This window comes from Bos indicus x Bos taurus, chromosome 16 (genome assembly GCF_003369695.1).
Source record: "Bos indicus x Bos taurus breed Angus x Brahman F1 hybrid chromosome 16, Bos_hybrid_MaternalHap_v2.0, whole genome shotgun sequence".
Taxonomy (NCBI): domain Eukaryota; kingdom Metazoa; phylum Chordata; class Mammalia; order Artiodactyla; family Bovidae; genus Bos; species Bos indicus x Bos taurus.
This window is the reverse complement of record NC_040091.1, coordinates 25778845-25801285: the sequence shown is the minus strand read 5'-3', so window position 1 is coordinate 25801285 and position 22441 is coordinate 25778845. Positions and strand designations below refer to the sequence as shown.

Sequence of the window (22441 nt, the reverse complement as noted above, 5' to 3'; positions counted from 1 at the left end):
CAATGAATATTCAGGGTTGATTTCCTTTAGGATTGATTGGTTTGATCTCCTTGCTGTCCAAGGGACTTTCAAGAGTCTTCTCCAGCACCACAGTTCGAAAGCATCAATTGTTTGGTGCTCAGCCTTCTTTATGGTCCAACTCTCAATCAGTACATGACTACTGGAAAAACCATAGCTTTGACTAAACAGACCTTTGTTGGCAAAGTGATGTCTCTGCTTTTTAAAACACTGTCTAAGTTTGGCACAGCTATTCTTCCAAGGAACATCATTGTTCAGTTCAGTTCAGTCGCTCAGTCGTGTCCGACTCTGCAACCCCATGATTTTAGTGGAAAAGATAAAACATTTATAAATATCAAACATATATATAAATCAAGTAGATGTTACTTCTCTCATCAGCCTTACCATCACTTTTGAAAGTGGTCTGCCAGTCCCAAGTTCCTATTGTAATGACCACTGAGAAAGATTTTGAATTGTAGTAAAATGCCCTGTCCTTCAGTTAAATCACTCCAGGTATAAATACCCACTAAAAAACATCTAAATGATATCCCCAACACAGAGCATTTGTAGTTAAATGTATTATCCAACTAGTGGGAAGACACTGTAGATACTGGTTAAGAGCCCTAAACTGATCCTGGAGGCACAGACTCTAATTTTCTATCTCTCTCTTAATCTGCCATCTCAGCAAGATCTGCGCCCTTAAGTTTCCATTTACTGAAGGATATATCCTTTCTTCTGTTGTTAACAAAACAAAAAGCTGTGTGCAAATGTTCTGAAAATGATAAAACATACTAATCAAGGGCCATCTAAAAAGGCACTGGACTTCATAGAAAGTTAACTGAAATTTAAGATGTTTATTTTCACGGCTAAGTGAAAGACCACCTAGAAAATGTAAGAAGTAATCACTTGATGAGATAAAAATGTAGTCATTTCTCAGCATCAGAAACTCTCGTACAAATGCTCTAGAGAAATCACGGAAGGCACATGCTTTCTCTTGCCTTTACCCATGACTCATGTTCCCAAGACTCCTCTACGGACCTCAGCCAGGCTACTGGAGCTGATGAGATCTGCTGAGAAAATCAGGACCTCCTCTTGGCCCTTTTATCAAGACAGACAGACAGAATAGGAATACTCTTTTTCTGGTCTATTGATTTCTTCTGACCATACTGCTGCTGCTAAGTTGCTTCAGTTGTGTCCGACTCTGTGCGACCCCATAGACGGCAGCCCATCAGGCTCCCCTGTCCCTGGGATTCTCCAGGCAAGAGTACTGGAGTAGGTTGCCATTGCCTTCTCCATCTGACCATACTAGGTGGGTTAATATCATTTCAGAGAGTTTATTTTGGCTTAATTCAATCAGTCCTACTGCCACTAATCATAGGTATCAGGTGAGTTAGGCTAGTGAGAAGTATCTAACAAAAATCCTCAAGGTTTTCAAGTGAAACTGACTTTCAGACAGAGTGACCTCAACCTTGAATGCGCGTGAAAGTACCCTGAGACCCCCTCTAGACGCTCCAAAATGTCTCTGTTTCCCTGTCTTCTCATTGACTCTGTTTCTCATCAGGAAAAATAATTTCTCTTTTTCTGTGTAACAAGAATGACAGCTATCATTCCCTCTTATTTTTATTGCCAAAGCATCATTTTGTAGTTACATAAGAGTTAAATAGATTTTTGCAGGTCAGCCAAAGGACCTAATCACGATTTACAACATTTTTTCTAGCGGTGTGGTAAACTGCAGTTCAAGTGCCAAATAACTTACTTACAAATGAACTTTTGGAACATAACTTGTTTGGTAACTTGGAGACTTCTTCTAATGAAGTAGGTATGAGTGGATAGTAAAGAATAATTGAACTATGACTTTGGTTTTATTTGAAGTAACTCACATGAGCTTTCTGAGATTCAGTTTCTTTAAGCATAAACTGGGAACAATCAAATTGCCTTTATAAATAAGTTGCAGATTATGTTAAAAATGATGAAAAAGCAAAAGCTGACACAAAATTGTTCTCAGAAATGTTTACAGATTAAGTTCAATTAGTGTATCTGTGTAAGAATTCAGGTGACCAGGACAATGGCAAAATTTCCACCTAAAGTCAAGAGTTGACTTTAAGGCCACAAAGAGAAAGACCTTGTTTCTTTAGAACTTTCACCGAAGTTTCTTCACTGAAACAAGTGAAAAAAAATTCGATCAGAGTCAGAAAGAACAGCGCAAGAGATGAGCTAGAGGAAGATTCAACATCATAAAAAGGAACTATTGTGATAAATGTAATGCTATGTGATTACAAATGCAGTGACAGTTATTATTTACCGTGGAAGTTTAAAATAAGTCTTGGATCAAATATAATGAATGACTTTAGAAGAGCTATGTTGAAATCACCTGTTTTCCCCAGGGCCATAACACACAGGGATTGCCAAAAGAAAGCTATTCTTGAGGCGCTGGCTTGAGGTGTGGTGAGGCCCGATAGCAAGTATTTTAGTGCCTTTCCTGTTGTTCATGAGTATAACAAGCCAATATCAATATACCCAAAGCCACTAATCTCACACCTCCTCTTTCAACCTTTCTACTAGCATTTTTATGTCCTGAGTGCTTTACCGGTTCTGAGGCTTATACGGCCTTGGGCCAAAGACCATCTTTTGATTACATTTTAAAATTTAAGATTTTTTTTCTTTGGGCCTCAGTTCTTCACAAGTGTAAATCAGGATACAAATCAATGTCCACCTCATATGACTACTCTGAGAATGTAAAAATATATTTAAAACCATAAAAGGCTATGTATTTACAATGAAAGAATTATTATTATTGCTTAAGTGAGGAGAATATTTAAAAAACATGAAATGATGCTTCCTAGTTTCAAAGCCAAAACTATGTTTTAAAATGGCATCAGCGATATCTGTAGCTTAGAAGAAATGGCCTGGATGAGTCTAAATTTTAAAGCTGACTCTACTAGTTACTGAGTACCTGGGTCAAATTATTTACATTCTTAGAGTCTCAAAGTCTTTACTCTTTTTAGAGTTAAATTGTTTGAAAAGCAAACTAATGTAACCTTCTGAAAGAGCAACATGGCATTACTATTCAAAATGTAAAATACCCTCATCCTTTGACTGGCAATTCTCCTAGGGTTTACAGTTTGGATATCCTTGAGCAATGTGTAAACGCAAATGTCCAAAGATGTTGACTGCACCACTGCCCGTGACAGGGCAAACTGGAAATGATCTAAATGATCAATAAGGGACTTAAATTCTGTCATATCCATAAATTTGGTATTCTGTACAATAAAAAAGAGTGAGTTAAATCAGGATTACTTCCAGGGAAAGAAGTCCAAAGTAATACCTCTTCATGTGTGAATAAAATCCAGCTGCAGAAGAGCCAATGTGGTATGAATCCATTTCAATGAAAAAGGGGAGAAGACTCACATATATGGTTAGTGTATATACGTAGCTGGTTTCTAGAAGAATATGGGGAAATGCTAACATTGTTTCCTGCTGGAGTGTTGCACTGGGCCACTAGACTGCCCACTACACTGCCCAGTTGCACTGGGAAGTGTAGAGAAGACTTTCATATTTTCCTTTTTGTACTGCTTGCAACTTTTACTATAAATGTGCTATCTTCATAGTAATAAAATATTAATGAAACAACATAGAAAGTTTCTAGCATGGTGACTAATAATGAACAGAAGATAATTATCATTAAAATGCAAGAACAGAAACAAACTTACTTTACCTTAAAGGATTAATAGTCATCTATTCACTGGACACATTTTAAATTATTTCTCTTCCAGTATATATCAGCTGTCTTATAATAACACCCCACTGCTGCTGCTGCTGCTGCTAAGTCGCTTCAGTCGTGTCCGACTCTGTGTGACCCCATAGATGGCAGCCCACCAGGCTCCCCCATCCCTGGGATTCTCCAGGCAAGAACACTGGAATGGGTTGCCATTGCCTTCTCCAATGCAGGAAAGTGAAAAGTGAAAGTGAAGTTGCTGAGTCTTGTCCGACTCTTAGCGATCCCATGGACTGTGGCCCACCACGCTCCTCCATCCATGGGATTTTCCAGGCAAGAGTACTGGAGTGGGGTGCCATTGCCTTCTCCGATAACACCCTACACAACATATCAAATAACTGGATAAAGCAGGAAATCAAAACCTAGCTAAGGAGAAAGAACAGATGAATACAAACTTTTAGAAAATGGTTTTCAATTTCATTGCTTCCAAATTTGGGGAAACATAAATTATTATTTGTTGGACCAAAGCTATCTGTGAACCAAAATTACTATGACTAGTTTCATAAGCATTAAACAGAGAAACAGAGGAGAAATATAGAGGTGTTCCAATCATATTGAAATGTAAAGAGAAAAGTCATCAGAATTCACATATTAGAAGGTTCGAACAATTACATCCTACTCTGGCTTGGGGCTCAGGACACTAACACCTGTAAGATAAAAGGAAATTACCCTGCTTCTAAGACTAAGAGTAGTATCTCATTGAAAATGCTATCATATAATCATAGTAGGAACTGAGGAAATTATGGAAATGTTATTCATCAACATATCATGTATTAAAGTCTGTTAGTGACACAAAACCTACCCAAAAGATGCAGTCTTACTATTAATATTAATAAAAGGGTTACAAAAACCTCATGGTAACTCCTTGCAATTGGAAGCCAGAACTGCTGGTATAGCCAGAAAACTGTCAAGTTAAAATCTACACGTAAGAGACTACACAGACATGTTCCAATTACCACAGTAACCACTCAGCGGAGTCATCCCTATCCTTGACAAACACGAGGCTCAGATAGCCTGAAGGAACAACGTCTTCATCCACGTCAACAGTTACGATGGCACACCTCTTTGGTATTGCCAAACACTTTCACACACATGATCTCACTCAAGCTGATCCTCCTAATAGCCCTCAGAAAAACAGGTGTGGCACGCATTATGGCTCTACTTTGCAAAAGAAAAACTTGAAGTACAGAGTCTCAAATGGTTAGGGTCAGGAAGTCTGATGCTGAGGTTTGAGGGCTTTCTGCTAAACTACATTCCATAAGCTCAATGTATCCAGAACAACCCTTTGCTTCATTAGATTCATAACACCAAACTTAACAATAAATGGCAAGACTGTATCAAAAACAAGATTCCATATTGTAGACAATCAGCTTTTTCAAGAAGAGTGATGTTCCCTATAACACAGTTGTATTAGACAAAATATACAACACTGATATGGTGTTTTTCAAATGTAGATTCTGATATAGTCCATTTGGAGTGGGGCGACAAAATCTTCCAACCTTCCATACTGCTGGTTCGAAAAAACACTTTGTGTAGCAAGGCAAAGACACAACTAGGCGGGAAGGCTTCAAGAGAATTAGGCTTAAGCAATGGCAAAATGATGCCCAATGAAAGCAGACAAGATAACAACAGAGAAACAAAAGGCCCATTTTTCTAATTAAGACAGAGAAGAGTAACAAATTTTAATAGTAGAAGTTCTAACTGATAACCAAGTTTAATTATGGCTTATTTCAGGCCCCTAAACTGTTGTGTGCATAGAAATAACAACCAATCAGATTTTAATCTTTTTAGTGTAATATATGTGAATTGAAGCACCTTGCCCAGGTAACTGCATGTGGCAATCTTTTTCTTTCAAGTGTACTAGATACTGGAAAATAGGAATCCTTCCTTCCTAGAGAGGAAGACTGGATCTTCAGATATAAAGTACCTGAAGTCTTTTTTTTTTTTTCCACATCAGGTATAAAGCCAGTTTGGGAGTACCTCTATTCATTATGCGGAAAAGGCGATGGCACCCCACTCCAGTACTCTTGCCTGGAAAATCCCATGGACAGAGGAACCTGGTAGGCTGTAGTCCATGGGGTCACGAAGAGTCAGACAAGACTGAGCGACTTCACTTTCACTTTTCACTTTCCTGCATTGGAGAAGGAAATGGCAACCCACTCCAGTGTTCTTGCCTGGAGAATCCCAGGGACGGGGGAGCTTGGTGGGCTGCCATCTATGGGGTCGCATAGAGTCGGACATGACTGAAGCGACTTAGCAGCAGCAGCAGCAGCTATTCATTATGAACCAAACTTGTTTTAATATGAAATCAGTCCCCTAAAATTGTTTAATGGTCTCATTTCTTATCACTGGTACCAAAATGACCTATTAATATTTAGTGCTATAGCCAGAGAATAAATAGCTTCTCTAAATGCACTAGAGAAATTGACAAAGAATATTTGAGGTAACTTCTAGAGTGGAGCTATTAAAACTGGATGGTGGAAAGACACCAGCCAGGTTTTGTCTCTAACTACATATTACCCTTCAAAGGGCTATCCAAATGTGTGTGTGTGTGTGTTTTAGCATCTCACTCTGTCAGACACTTCGCTCACAATACCTCTACAAAGATCCTATTAAACCCATTTTAGAGAAAATTGAAGGTCAAAAATATAGTGTAACTAATCCAAATCACATGCTGGGATTTAATCTCAGACCAGCATGTCTCTGAAAGTAACGCTTCTCTAACAATCTCAAGATGCTTCTAGGGCAATGCCAAGTTCAACTAGCTTTTATAGGACCACTGAAGGATACTGATATAAAATTCAGTCTGAAGGTCCACATGAAAAATATCCTCTGAACTCAATATTTCCCAAGACAGTTTTAAATGGTACAATTCAGCATTCAAGAGTGTGAAAGACATATTTCACTGAATTAAAAGAAGTGCTATCCACCCATGTATCATAAAATGCAAACAGTAAAAAGCAAGGTGATGGATTGATTTTGGTTGTCATGTAGCATTTGGACTATTTTAAAATAACATAATTGTTACCTGGCAGCAAAATCTGTATCTTTAATCAATGAATCAGGTCCTTTTAGGGAACTAAAAAGTGTAGTCTTAAATAAAGAAACAATCTTCTTCCCTTCTGAGACAAATTAAATTTTTCTTTGAGTTCATGAACTTTCTATGGTAAAACTCTCCTTCAATAAGAGCACTTTAAATATCTTCATTTAATCACCTATAAGCATTTTATGTGTTGCAAAGAACTCTACAGAAATAAGGCATTATTGATATCATTTCCCGTAAATCATAAACTGCAATAAATCAGAAGCCATTTTCTCAAGGAAACAATGTTACACCTTTGAGAATCTATACTACTAAACAAACATTTCATAAGAACCCATTAGGTACTACTATGCTTTCCATCACACCATGAGAAAGCAAACTGAGTTCTAGGCAGTCTGAAAGCAAGGACTCACTATTCTTTTACAATGAAAACTCACTGTTTCCTTTAACTTTATATTATCAAGAAGGTAGTTTCAACTTATAATAACAAACCACATCTTTGAAAATGAAATACACCTAACATTTTTATATAACTTCTTAAATAGGATTACACACAAGATACATATTGATAGAGGCACCAATAAATTGCTATATGCTTCACTTTTACAAAAACCATTCATAATACTTGCTGTTTTTGTTCAGTCTCTAAGTCGTGTCCGACTCTTTGTGACCCCATGAACTGTAGCATGCCAGGCTCTTCTGTCCTCTATTATCACCTGAAGTATGCTCAAATTCATGTCCATTGACCAGGTGACTCAGTGGTAAAGAATCTGTTTGCCAATGCAGGAGACACAGATTCGATCCCTGGATCAGGAAGATCCCCTTGAAGAAGGAAATGGCAACTCACTCCAGTATTCTTGCCCAGGAAATCCCATGGACAGAGGAGCCTGGTGGGCTACAGTCCATGGGGTTGCACAAGAGTTGGACCCGACTTGGCAACTAAACAACAATCATAATATTTACAAACAGCTCAATGAATCAGAAGAAAAATTTAAATGAACAGATACAGTTTTGCCCTTGCCCAGATTTACAAAACTGTATTGACAGATAAGAGTTAAACAATGTTAGGAAGATATTATAGTGCCATAGCAAATCTGAAGACCCTGAATTTGGAAAACAGTCTTATTGCTAGATATGAGTTAGCTGAGCTTCATATTATAGGACTGAGTGATAGGAGTTTTATTGCTGTAGAAACATTACTCTCATTTTTCTCATGTTTTATATTTGATGTACCTTTGGTAGCAGGTCTATGTGAGAAGAGAAATGTGGGTGTAAGAAAGTTTATCTTTTATAGTCTGGGATAAATGATTGTCGAGAACATTCTCTTTCCAATATAAACACTTCTCTATCTAAAAATACATTTCAAGAGCCCTATCACTATACTGTAGCTATTAAAGCAGTTTTTAGAGCTCTCCTTTCCAGGTTCATCCACCAAAATCATCATTCCACAAAATACTCACCACTTCTCCCCACACTTAAAAAATATTATATCCATAAGCATCAATGCTCTTAAAAAAGAGAAAGTATTCTTTTGTTTTCAGATTCCTATTTCAGATGAGTTTCAATTCTGTTATGCTGCAACAATTTAACCCTAAATCTGAAGACTGTATGTTCATTTGCATAACTAAAAATATGCAAAATAAAGCTAGAGAAGTTTCTATAATCAGATATGTTGAAGGAGTCTGGGGTTGGTAGATGCAAACTACCACATTTAGAATGGATAAACAAGGTCCAGCTGTACAGTATAGGGAACCATACTGGATATCCTGTGATAAACCATAATGGAAAAGAACATTTAAAACAAGAAAGTATATATATGTATACCTGAGGCACTTTGCTGTACAGCAGAGATTGGCACGACACTGTAAATCAACTATACTTCAATTAAAAAAAAAAAAAATCAATCTCTGGTCTTTCAAAAAAATTCTAGAAAGCCCCCTAAAAAGTTGTTATCTAACTCAAGAACCAGCTGAGACATTCATTTGGACTCTGCTGCAAGTCTTGAAGGGAACATAATCAATATAACAAATATTCACAAAGTTACAAGTCTATTACAGTGGTTTCAACTCCTTCTACATACTAGAGTCACTTCGGTAATACGAAACAATTACAGACACGGGGCTCTGGTCCCAGAGGTTATGATTTAATTCATATTATAATGGGGTATGGGCATTAGCATTATTTAAATACTCCCCAGATAATTCTAATGTGCAGCTAGGATTGAGAACTACTGATTTATACTTTATTTAATTAATGCTGATTAATTTATAAGTGCAAGCAACTAACTCTCAAAATATTCAATACTGTTTCAGAAAATATTGCTTGAAATGCAGACTGTTATTGTATATTCTAAAACATTTGGACCTGGTACTTCATGTTAGAATGTATTATAGTATTTGGATTAGTTTTACTTCTTTTTGGGTTACCCTTGAGGTTATAAGGGTGGGGACAAGGATGCCAGGAAGAGAAATCCTCAATAACACATTAGTTTGAGAGGCAACAGTGTGAAATTCATGTGGAACAATGTTGTGGAAATACAAAACAACTTGTCACATGGTCTCAATTACTGGGTTGGTCATAAGATGTTATGCAAAAACCTGAATGAACTCTTTGGCCAAGCCCATACTTATGATCATCTGAATAGAGTTTAGAATATAGCCAATTTGACTAACAAGTTTATTTAACCCTCAAGAAAAAAATATCTCCCCAACACCTGGTCAATCTCCAATGTGAAGTCCCAACCCTCTCTATTAAAAGAGCATGCTCCCTAAAGCTTTGTACCAAAAAGAGAAGGAAAGAAAGGGAGAGAGAGAATGAAGGAAGAAAGCAAGAAGGAAAAAAAAGAGAGGGGAGGAAGGAAGGAAAAGGAAAGGAAAAAGAAAGAAAAAGCCTTCTGACTGCATTTTAAACGTTCCAATTCTAGAGTCAGACAGCCTCCAGACACCAGACCTACTAATCTAGCCTGGTATCCCACTAACAACAAAAAAAACCAGTTAATCACAAGATGCTTTGGTAATAAACAGAACCCCCAAGATGTGATAGATCTATCTTTAAGTCATAAGATTTCACCTGAAATTATTTTGCTCTAACTAAAATCACAAAGCATTGAGCAATCTGTCTGTATCACTACAGCTCTTCCCCAGTAGAAACAGAATCATATGACTGAGCTTGACTCATGTTGTTGAACAGAGATCACACAAGCAAGTCTAAAGACACCATGAATGTTTAATATTTTGCACATCTCAAAACCTCAAAATTTAGCAGCTCAAAGGAAAACACCATCACAGAGATAAATCAAAATACAAAAATTCTACATCCACATACTGTGAAGCAAAAGAATGTGAAGGAATTTTTAAAACGTCTTTCATAAAGCCAAAACCTAAGATCAATCACCATTAAGCGCTTGAAAGTTGTTTGATTTAAATGGTAACCTGTTGTTTCTTCATCCTACACTTAAGAATTATCTAAGCTTTTCCCACCAATGCTAAGCATCTGACACCAGGCTCCGCTCCCTGCTGTTCCGTGAGTTTGAGAAGTAGCAAATCAAATTTCCTCAAGCAGCTCCCCAAATGGGTTCTTCCCTGCAGAGTTCAGCAAATCAAGTCTCAGGGGTATCCTTTAGTCTACTGAGCAACTTGGAAGACATATCTCAAGGTATTTGTATGAGACACAATTGAAGACATCTTTTTACTTAAATAAAGGACACTGAGATTTACTTTCAGCTTAGAAATACATCAAATTTTGATTGCTTTTCTTACTTGAATTGGATCAGTAAAGTAACCCTTAGCAAGAGTCTGGGTACACCTTTTATAAATCTTTTTCTATTCCTTACTTAAATTACCATTATAAATGCTTGTGAATTCTGCTGTTTTCTTTCCTGTATGTATTAGGTGAACTGAAATTCCATTTACATTGTTCAAGTGGGAATTTCATTTGCTCACAAAGATAATTAAATTGTATTTTTCAGTTCAATAGGTGAGTGTCCTTATTTAGCAAGCATATAATAAGTACCTACCATGTTCCCTGTGAATAGTGTTTTTGGAATCTAATATGTAAGCCTGAAATAAGTGAGCCTGTTGAATAGTGATTAAAATGATAAAAGAACAGAAATTAAGGGAGAGAGAACAAAAGGCCACCCTGTTCTCCAGTCTTGCTTTATTCATATATTTAGTTCTTCTGCTTTATATTTTTCCAAAAGACTGAGAGATTAAGCAGTTCATTTGTCTTGATCCTCAACATTCAGTTTTCTTTCCCGTGTTAGTGTGATAAGGACCTGCAATTTTTGAAAAATCGGAAATCTTCATATAGTCAGTGTGTCAAGGCTTCCATCACCCATACTGAGCTGTAAGGGTTGTACTGCTGAGGGTGGCTCTGATCCAGTCCCAGAAATCAAAGTAGTCAGAATGAAAGGCAAAGAACTGACTCACGGCAAACACTGAAAGGCAGATCCCCCGTTACCAAAAAGGGGTTGAGTGGTTTAAGACACAGTGAAAAGACAACTGGAACGAGACTAAAATTTTGGACGAATCCATTTTATAATACATATCATTTCCTGGACTGAGGAAAGGTTAACATGTATTTTACTACATTGCTTTGTAGGTCAATCATTTCAGACTCTTAAACATTACACACTTTTCATAATCAATGCAAACAGCTCATGCTCATACTTCTATAATCCATGTCTAAGATGCAAGCTATATGAAACATAGAAGACACATAAAAAATACTCTGCCTTATCTTTGTATACTAAAACAAAATGAAGTATAATCAACCAATAAAATATTCAAGATTTGGCAATGAAAGCATAAGATAGTTTATCAAGAGATGTAATTTTTAAAGTACAATAATTTTTTTAAATCATATTTTAAAAATAATGCCAAGACTGTTTAACACTTTAAAAAGTAGAAATGTGTCAGCAGACATTAAAACCATGGGAAGTGGTAAAGCCACTGTCTACCAGTGGAACATTCTAGAGTTTATTTACATAGTTTAGTGACTTCCCAGCCATCAAAGGGAACTGGAGTTTTCTTAAGTATAAATACTATTATCTAAGATAAAGATAATAGTTTTTATAAACAGGACATATTCATTCTTTCCCTTTCAACAGGAATACCTATTACAGAAAATTTTAGCAAACTGTAAAGTATGCTGCCCATTTTTTACATTATCCCTGAAAAAATCATTTATGTTCTGTCAATGATTTGCATGATATACTCCAGTTTCTGCAAATATTTTACCCACTTGGTTTAGAAAATTTTCACATTTCGCTACAAAACATAAAAATATTTCACAAGTTACTCTAGTTTGAAATTTTCTACCAGTCACATATAAATCATCCACTTTAATTTTAAGCAAAAGTAAACATGGCAAATACATTCTGCTTTCTATGATGGGTAATAAATCCAATTATAACGTAGCTATTATTGCCACCATTAAAATGAACATAATACATGAAACATTTTATCATCTCAAAAACAACTTGAGAGTGTAGAGCAAGCTCTGTGTTTAAAACGAACATTGATAAAAATTAAACTTGGTATGGAAGCTTGGCTCCCAAGCTTAGCTCCCAACTTCTCTTTTTAAAAGCTGGAAGATGCTAATATTTTACTATTTTCCTACAACATTTAATTCACAAAAAGTGATTAAGGCACTTCCTACAATTCTACATCTAGTTTTTGACCAACTGGCAATGAGAGAAGCATTTATTTTCTGACTTTTCTGATTAGAAAGTGATTAAAAAAGAACCTCAAAGCATGAAACAGCTGAACAACTTGACATCTGAGGTTTCTTCCCAACTTCGTAAAGAAAGCACATTAGAATAAACCTTAAGAAACAGCTTACCTTACTATACTGTGCTAGACTAACATTCAAAACACTTCATGAGGGATTTTAATGCATTCAGATGCCGTTCAAAGCTTACACTGAAAGAAAACTGTGAGCTAGAATTCTAAATTCAACCTGAGAAGCACACAGCAAAGTTCAGCTTTAAAAGAAATTCTCCCCAAATACATTCACAGAAGCATGAATAAATGTATTACCTTTCTGTTAAGAGAAGCAGCGTTCCTGGTTCGGTTTGGTCTGCAAGTGACTGCAGTAGCAACAGCCGACAGTGGCCGCAGGAACACGGCACAGCAGAGGGCGACCACAGAGTCGCAGGAGCAGCTCCTCGGAGCGGCAGGACAGACCCAATGACAAGCACACGCAGATTGCTTTGAATTAGGCATGTTAGGGGCTGGAACTTTCCGAGTTTGCTCTCCTATAGGACAGGAGAGGTTTTCTCCTACTTAACCCCTGGGGGCAAGGTCTCCGTAATGGTAACAGCTGGCATACAGAGGGGCTTGATCTGAGCACAAGGTCAGCAAGCCAGGATATGAAGCTGACATGTAATTTCTAGCCTTTTCCTGCTTCTACAGGGAAATTGCACGAAGGACTGTTTTTAGTTATAACTTCCTTTGATCTTTTGGACTTAAAGTTACTTAGTAGATTAAAGCCATGTTAGCTGACATTATTTGCTTGCTTAGCCTAACTTAAGTGTTGCAGATTCAGTTTTCTGACACATAGGGCTACTGCATTTAAACTAACACAAATAAACACCAATCGTGTTTATTTCCAAGTTCCGGGGATTCTTGTGTTCTTTCACAAATGGCTCTTGAGACTCTGCTTTTAAGGCAGAAAGTTCATAGTTTTTCAAAGAGGCAGCCTTCTTTATTAAAAAAGAAAGTATTATTTAAAGCAGTTTTAAGTGTTTCCTCTTCAATTGTCCTTAACAAAAACAGTTAAATGAATTTGACACTGCTTTTTATAAATTTGTGGTCCTATTGATGCCAGTATTTAAAATTCCACAGTCACAACATAAAAAGCTTACAAATACCTTCAAATAAATGCTTTAAAATTACCTATGACAGCTACTGGCAAATAAGTGATAATTTACTGAATCCATGAAATCTAACTTTTTATGACTTTAATAAAAATGTGTAAACAACTCTTACAACGGGCTGTATTGATAGCAATTTCAAAGTTAGGGAAGGTAATACAAGCAGTCAAAGGAAAAAATAGATGAAATTGGGCTTCATGAAAATAAAAAACTTTTATATATTGAAGAACATTTTCAAGAAAGTGAAAAAACCTTTTGAATGGGAGAAAATATTTGCAAACCGCATATCTACGGGGCTAGTAATTATAATATATAAAACTTACAACTCAACAATAAAAAGACAAATAATCTAATTTAAAAACAGGCAAAGTTTTAGAATAGAGACTTTTCTAAAGAAAATATACAGATGGCTAATATGCACATAAAAGGATGCTCAGCATCACTAGTTATTAAGGAAATGCAAATTAAAACCACAATGAGAGACCACTTGACAGCCACAAGGATACCAGGGCTTCCCTGGTGGCTCAGAGGTAAAGAATCTGCATGCAACGGAGGAGCCACAGGAGACTCAGGTTTGATCCCTGGATCAGGAAGATCCCCTGGCGGAGGGCACGGCAACCTACTTCAGTATCCTTGCCTGGAGAATCTCAAGGACAGAGGAAGCTGAGTCGCAAAGAGTTGGACACAAAGTGACTTACCACAAGATAGCTATGGTCAAAAAAAGCGAGGAAGGAATAAGGGAGGAAGGGAAGAAAGGAAGGGAGGGAAGGAAGAAGAGTGGGAAGGAAGGAAGGGGAGAGGAAAGGAAGGAAGGGAGAAGGGAAGGAGGGAGAGAAGAAGAGTTGGCAAGGAAAAACTGGAGTGTCATACAACATTGGTGGGAATGTAAAACAGTATTTACAGCCACTATGGAAAACAGTCCAGCAGTTTCTCAAAAAATAAACATAGAGTTACCATATGACACAGCAATTTCACTCCCAGGTAGAGTTGATCCTTATTATTTGTGGATTCCATATTTGCAAATATGCCTACATGCTAAAATTTGTTTGTAATCCCCAAATAATCTTCATGGTGTTTCTTAGTCCTTCAATGTGATCACACACAGAATAGGGGGAAATTTGAGTCCTCTAACAGACACGACTGAGCGACCTCCCTTTCACTTTTCACTTTCATGCATTGGAGAAGGAAATGGCAACCCACTCCAGTGCTCTTGTCTGGAGAATCCCAGGGACGGGGGAGCCTGGTGGGCTGCCATCCATGGGGTCGCACAGAATCAGACACAACTGAAGCGACTTAGCAGCAGCAGCAGCAGCACTCAAGTCCCAGGCGAGGTTCAGCAAGGTGACACACTGCCTTCTCGTTTCAGCTCTCACACTGAAAACAAGTGTTCCTTTTGCAGTCTATTCTGGTGCCACGTTTTTCAAATTTTCATGCCTTTTGTTGGCAATTTCACTGTTTAAAATGGTCCTGAAGTGTCATGTACAGTGCTGTCTGGAGTTTCAAAGCTCAAGAAGGCTGTGATGTGCCTTATAGAGAAAATACATGTGCTCAAAAAGCTTTATTTAGGAGTGAGTTATAGTGCTGCTGGATATGAGCTCAGTGTTAATGAGTCAACAATAGATATTAGACACATGCTCAGTTATGTTCAACTCTTTGCAACCCCACAGACTGTTGCCCACCAGGCTCCTCTGCCATGGAATTTTCCAGGCAAGAAACACTGGAGTGGGTTGCCATTTTCTGCCCTAGGGGATCCTCCTGACCCAAGGATCGAACCCATGTCTCTTGTGTCTCCTGCATTGTCAGGCGGATTCTTTATCAACTGCACCACTGAGGAAGCCCCATATATTTGGTAAGATATCTTTAAACAGAAACACAAAACAAGGGCATGTACTGATTGGATGTCACAAATGTGACCAGAGGCTTGAAGGAACCTAAGCCTGTTTTTACCTGCAGAGAAGTGACTTAGTATGCATTAATGCAGTGTTTGCAGAGACTTTAAAGAATATAACTACCACAAATAAGGTGAATCAACTGTATATACCCAGGAGAACTGAAAAGTTATGTTCATGAAAGAACTCATAACTAATGTTCACAGTAGAATTATTCACAACAACTAAGGCATCAGCTCAATTCAAATGTCCATCAGGTGCTCCATGGATGAACAAAATGTAGTGCATGTATACAATGGAATACTGTTAGCCATAAGGAGGAATAAAAGCACTGATACATATTACAACCCGGGTGAACCTTGCAAACACTATGCAAAGTGAAAGCCACACACAAAAGGTCACATATCATATGACTCCATTTACATGAAATCTCCAGAACAGTCAAATCCATAGAGATAAAATGTATCTATAGATTAGTGGTTGCCAGGGGCTGGGGGGCAGAGACAGAGGACAGAGGGAGTGACTGCTAACAGGTATTGAGTTTCTTTCGGGGTGATAGAAATGTTCTAGAATTAGGCAGTGCTGATGGTTTCGTAACTTTGTAAATACACTAAAACTCACTGAATTGTACACTTTAAAATAGTGAATTTTATGATATGTGGATTTTACCTTGATACAAAAATGCTTGTGTACATGCTAAGTTGTTTCAGTCATGACCCCATGACCCCCATGGGGTCTTTGTGACCCCATGGACTGCAGCCCACCAGGCTCCTCTGTTTATGAGATTCTCCAGGCAAGAATTCTGGAATGGGTTGCCATTTCCTCCTCCAGGGGATCTTCCTGACCCAGGGATCGAACCCACATTTCTTATGTCTCCTGCATTGATTGGCGAGTTCTTTACCACTAGTGCCACCTGGGAAGTTCCTGATAGAAAAATAAGAAAGGTATAAAATTCTAGTCATTAGACTAGTGGTTCTCAAACCTGAGTGTGCACCAGAATCTTCTAGAAAGTTTGGGAGAAGGCAGAGGGCTACAGCTCATTCCCAAAGATTCTGATTCTGAGGATCTGGGATGGGGCCTGAGAATTTGCTTTTCTGAAAGACCACAGGTGATGCTGACTCTGCTGGTATGAAACCCACATTTTGAGAACCAGTGTGTTAAAGACAACGTATAAGCTTCTGGAGGGCAGGAAAGGTAACTTTCACCTCTGTATCTTCTAAATTTCCCTTAAAAAGAGCCAATCTTGGGGAAGAAAGAGAGGGAGGGAGGGATAAGAAATATTTAATGAAGTAAATATATTGAAAGAGTCAGTCCTTGCAAACTTATGGTATGCTGACTTCATGCCTTATGTATTGCAAAGGCTGTTAACACCTAAAAATCTACCCCAGAGAATTAAAGAATTAAAATCCAAATCAAAACTACAATGAGGTATCACCTCACACTGGTCAGAACAGCCATCATAAAAACATCTACAAACAATAAATGCCAGAGAGGATATGGAAAAAAGGGAACCCTCTTGCACTGTTGGTAGGAATGTAAATTGATACAGCCACCATGGAGATTTCTTTAAAGACTAGGAATAAAACTACCATATGACTCAGCAATCCCACTACTGGGCATATACCCTGAGAAAACCATAACATGTACCCCAATATTGATTGCAGCACTATTGATAATAGCTAGGGCATGGAAGCAACCTAGATGTCCACTGACAGATAAATGGGTAAAGAAACTGTGGTACATATATACAAAAGAATATTACTCAGCCACAAAAAGGAATGAATTGGAGTAAGTTCTAGTGAGGTTGATGAACTCACAGCCTGTTATAGAGTGAAGTAAATCAGAACAAGAAAAAACAAATATTGTATATAATGCATAAATATGGAATCTAGAAAAGTGATACTGATGAGCCTACTTGTAGGGCAGAAATAGAGATGCAGACATAAAGAACAGACTTGTGGACACAGCTGGGCAAGGAGAGGGTGGGACAAACCGAGAGAGTATCACTGAGATATACACATTACCTTGTGTACAACAGATAGCTAGTGCGCAGCTGCTGTGTAACACAAGGAGCTCAGCTGCGTGCTCTGTGACAGCCTAGAGGGGCAGCACGGGGTTGGGCGATGGGAGGGAGGTCCAAGAGGGAAGGAGTATATGTATACTTATGGCTGATTCGCAGTGTTGTATGGCAGAAACCAACACAACATTGTAAAGCAATTATCCTCTAATTAAAAATTGAAAATGAAGGTATTTAATCATTCTTTGGTCATCTGAATAGTACTTTGGTTTAGTTTAGTAAAAAAGCTAACCCCATTTCACTATGCTCATCGTTCCAAGAGATGTAAACAAAGGTTCTAGAGTGTGGATCCCATAAATTACTCCAGGAAACCTCTGAACTTAGTTAAGGTGTCACAGAAACCAAAGACTTGAACTCCCAACGCATAAATATGTAAACTCTTATTTCTGCTTTTACCAAAGGCACTGATTTGTACATTTAATCACTTTATTTACAATGGTCTACGTTCTATTGTATGACATCCCTTATATGTGAATTTTAAAAGAAATGATGCAAATACGCTTACGAAACAGAAACAGATTCACAGTCTTAGAGAGTGAACTTATGGTTGTCAGGGGTAGTTAGGGAGTTTGGGATAGACATATACACACTGCTATATTTCAAATGGATAACCAACAAGGACCTACTGTGTAGCACAAGAACTCTGCTCAATGCTATGTGCCAGCTTGGATGGAGAGGACTTTGGGGCATTATGGATTTGGTATATGTATGGCTGGGTCCCTTTGCTGTTCACCTGAAACTATTACAGCATTGTTACCTGGCTATACCCCAATTCAAAGTAAAAAGTTTTTTAAAAAATGGGTCTGTGTTGAAGGAAACCCAAAAAAAGAGGGGATCTATGTAAATGTATAGCTGATTCACTTTGCTGTACAGTAGAAACTAGCTGAACACTGTAAAGCAACTATACTTCAGTGAAAGTTAATTTTTAAAAATGGGTCTACATTAAAATACAGTTACAATTTAAAGTCCACTTCTTATATTGTCATGTGAAATCCATTATTTTATAAATAATAATCAGGATTATTTCTAATCGGTTTGTATGTTTCTCAACATATTAGAATGAAAAAGAAAACACTAGTAACCTTACAAAGTTCTGATGTTTTCTGAAAACAAAATCCTAGTTTTTCTCAGATCACATTACTTAGGTATCTTTCTTCATTACTAGGAAGATAGAACAGCACAGGAGAGGGACAGAGAGAGAAGAACTGGCCAGAGAGGCACAACAGGTGGTACTTTTTAAAAAGTGAAGAAAAAAAAACACCCACTGGCTAACAAACTCTTTCACATCTGAACTCAGTCCAAAATGTGATTCCAGATGTTGTTATATTTATTGACATTTAAAAGTCCCACCTATTAATCTTTGTGTGTGTGTTAAACTTCAAAATAGCTGGCTGTGAATAAACTGTGATCTAAGGTAGATGGTAGCGTTCTGCTTCAGCCAGATTTCTATTTCAGTATGGTCAGGTCAATAGCTTTGTAACTGGAAAGTACAAGTTCAGAAAAGTAATGACAAGAAAGTTCTTCAGATAGCATCCCACCTTGTGTTTTAGTGTTTTTAGAGTACAGACTGTTGGGTACACGAAAGACTTCAGCCCGGAACATTATGCTGCTCAAGTCAGAGTCAGAACTGGGAACTCAGTGGGGTCCTGAGGTGCACCGACAGCTCTGCCACTCACCAGCTCTGTACCCATGAACTAGTCACCTGATCCAGAGCTTAGGACCTCCTATTTATAAAGTCAATGGGGGCTTCCCCAGTGGCTTAGAAGGTAAAGAACCTGCCTGCAATGCAGGAGACTTAGGTTCGATCCCTGGGTCGGGAAGACCCCCTGGAGAAGGGAAAGCAACCCACTCCAGTATTTTTGCCTGGAGAAAATCTATGGACAGAGGAGCCTGGTGGGCAACAGTCCATGGGGTCGCAAAGAGTCGGGCATGACTGAGCAACCAACATGTTCACTTTCATACCTTAGATGAAATAATCTCACAGGTCCCTCCCAACTATGAATTCAGTTTTTATGAATTTGCATATCACTCAAATGGACAAAATGAACCACAGTTTTACTATTCAAATTTGGATTAAGAAAAAAACCTATACCGTCAAAGTTGAATCAGTGAGTTTGGAGTAAAGACAATAAAGTAAGCAAATTGGAGCAGAAACAAAATAACCATGATGCTAAAATTCCTTTCCATCAAGATCGAAATATGTACATCAGTCTTACATATTCCTCTCACCTGATAATTCACATTTAAATATCTTACACCTTCTTTTCACATCTTATTTCCTGTTGAAAACACTATCTTCAAAAACTACAATGCTTACAAATGAAAATGTGATGACCCCTCTAAGGAACCTGAGGGTGAACCTCTTCACCCTTCTTTCGCTCTTCACTCCAGCCCTCGAGTCCTTACCAAGGCCTGTTTTAGTTTCCCTTGCTTTGCACTTCCTTGATTCAGATTTTATGGTCAGCATTTATTTACTTTACAAGCCTTCTACTGTGTTGGCCCTTCGAAGGTCTCCCCTCAACTTGCTTTCCCACTATCTTTTCTTCCTTCCAGGTTTGGGAATGCTACTGAAAAAAGTCATTAGACAGGAAGGTGGAGACCTAAACCAAATGCAGACTCACCTCTGGAGGTTTCCCCGAGCTGCTGAGATTCATCTCATCTAGCACAGATTCTTCACTGAAATCCCCACAGGGACTGCTGGAAATCTTTCCCATGCTCCCTATCTTAACGTCCTCCGTGAAAAATGCTATCTATTTTATGAAAAAGAAAGTACCATGAGTGCCTGAAAGTATTATCATCTCTACCTCACACTTCTTCTGGAACTCATCCCTTATCTCTCACAATGTCCATGCCTCTTTCCTAAATTAACTACTTACATACTAGGTCTGTGCTACCCAATGTGGTAGCCAGTAGCCACATGTGCTACTTATATTTAAAGTAATTAAAATCAAATGCAATTAAAATGTTCATGCTTCGAGTGCACTTGCCACATTTTCACGTGCTCAGGGCTGCACGCAGCTCATGGCTTTTGCACTGGACAGAGCAGAGAGAGAAGATGCCCATCACTGTGAAGGCTCACTGAACAGCTCTCCTCTAGATCCACATGCTCCAGATTGCTATGTTTCTTTAACCTGTCTCACCCTTCCTCCCCAAGTCCATCTACAACATTTTTTTTTCCCTCAGAAACTTCTTTATTTCCTTAGAAAAAAAATATTTAGTTTTTCCCACAGCCTAACCAAGTCATTCCTTGTCTTGGCCTGCTGGTGTTCAGGTCTCTCTCTTCTTTTCCTTTCACTGCCAGGCAATACTCAAAGCCTCACTTCCTCTCATTCCTTAACTTCTAACAATCTTGCGTGAGTGCATGCTCAGTCACTTCAGCTGTGTCTGACTCTTTGTGACCCCATGGACTGCAGCCCACCAGGCTCCTCTGTCCTGGGATTCTCCAGAATACTGGAGTGGGTTGCCACGCCCTCCTCCAGGGATCAAACCCAGGTCGCCTGCATTGCAGCTGATTCTTTTCTCCACTAAACCACCTGGGAAGCCCAAGTGAAAATCGCTTAGCAGGGTCTGACTCTTTGCGACCCCATGGATTGTAGCCCACCAGGCTCCTCTGTCCATGTAATTCTCTAGGCAAGAATACTCGAGTGGGTTGCCATTCCCTTCTCCAGGGGATCTTCCCGACCCAGGGATGGAACCATGTCTCTTGCATCTGCTGCACTGCAGACAGATTCTTTACCGTCTGAGCCACTAGGGAAGCCCCTAACAATCTTACTCACCATCTAATAGAACTGTTTCTTCAGAAACAAAATTCCTTTCTCAATACTCATTTTCTTTACGTGTCTTCATTTCCCAACCCCGCTGGCAATCTCCTTTTCTCCTTGCTCAGTTTCCACCATTCTAACACTCACGACTTCTTTAACATCTATTCCATTTTCTTTAGCAGATCCTCTGAACTCTCTTATTTTAATTCTTAGGCACTGTCCAAGCCTTCTGTCACTTGTCCTTTCTGTTCTATGCTTCCTGCCTATGTCATCCCATTCAACTTCTTTTCTAAGTTCCATTTTTGCAATGTTTGCTATCTAAGGACATTTCAATATATATGTCCTGTCGACAGTTCAAACTCAGTAATGTCCACTACAAATTATCTTATCATCTTCAAACAGCTTCTTGATTTTCCTATTTCTATTTACTCAGTCACTTAAGCCCCAAATTTTAACTTAAATATTTATTCATTGAACACCTGACCTGTACCTTTGACCTTTATACCACTATCTACCCTTATTTATTTGTTCTCAAGATAGCCATTGTCACATAAACCCTCCTTTCCTCTCCGTTTCCTCTCCTACCTTCTATGTACTGTGCCCTGGAATTATTGCAACAGCCTACTTGTTTAGGCACTCAGTCATGTCCAACTCTTTGTGACCCCGTGGACTGTAGCCCGCCAAGCTCCTCTGTCCATGGGATTTCCCAGGCAAGAATACTGGAGTGGGCTGCCATCTTCTTTTCCAGGGAATCTTCCTGGATCAGGGACCGAAATCTCATCTCCTACACCGCAGGTGGATTCTTTACCACTGAGCCACTAGAGAAACCTGCAACAGCTTACCAGACGTGATCTAATCTATGGTACCCTAAAATTCCAATCTAAGCAACACAAAACTTTTAGATTTCTCACCGTAACAGATAGATCTGATCAAGATGCTCCTCAGTACAGAAAACACTAATGGCTCCTGCATGCACTAAGGAAAGTTCAAACATGTTACTTAGCTGGCATGCAAGACCCTCCAAT

At 38.5% G+C, this 22441-nt stretch overlaps 1 protein-coding gene across 4 annotated transcripts in view; it reads right to left on the bottom strand.

The window, feature by feature from the left end:
- Positions 1–22441, bottom strand: part of DISP1 (dispatched RND transporter family member 1) — a 221730-nt gene that overhangs the window by 61566 nt on the left and 137723 nt on the right. The window contains exon 1 of one of the 4 annotated variants that reach the window (XM_027564513.1): positions 12854–13433. The exons of 2 other annotated variants lie outside the window; for them this stretch is intronic. The gene's annotated coding sequence lies outside the window, so the exon portion shown is untranslated. Of the gene's footprint in view, positions 1–3712; positions 3820–12853; positions 13434–22441 lie in introns of those variants that run through there. One more of the 4 variants, XM_027564517.1, reaches the window with a different exon arrangement.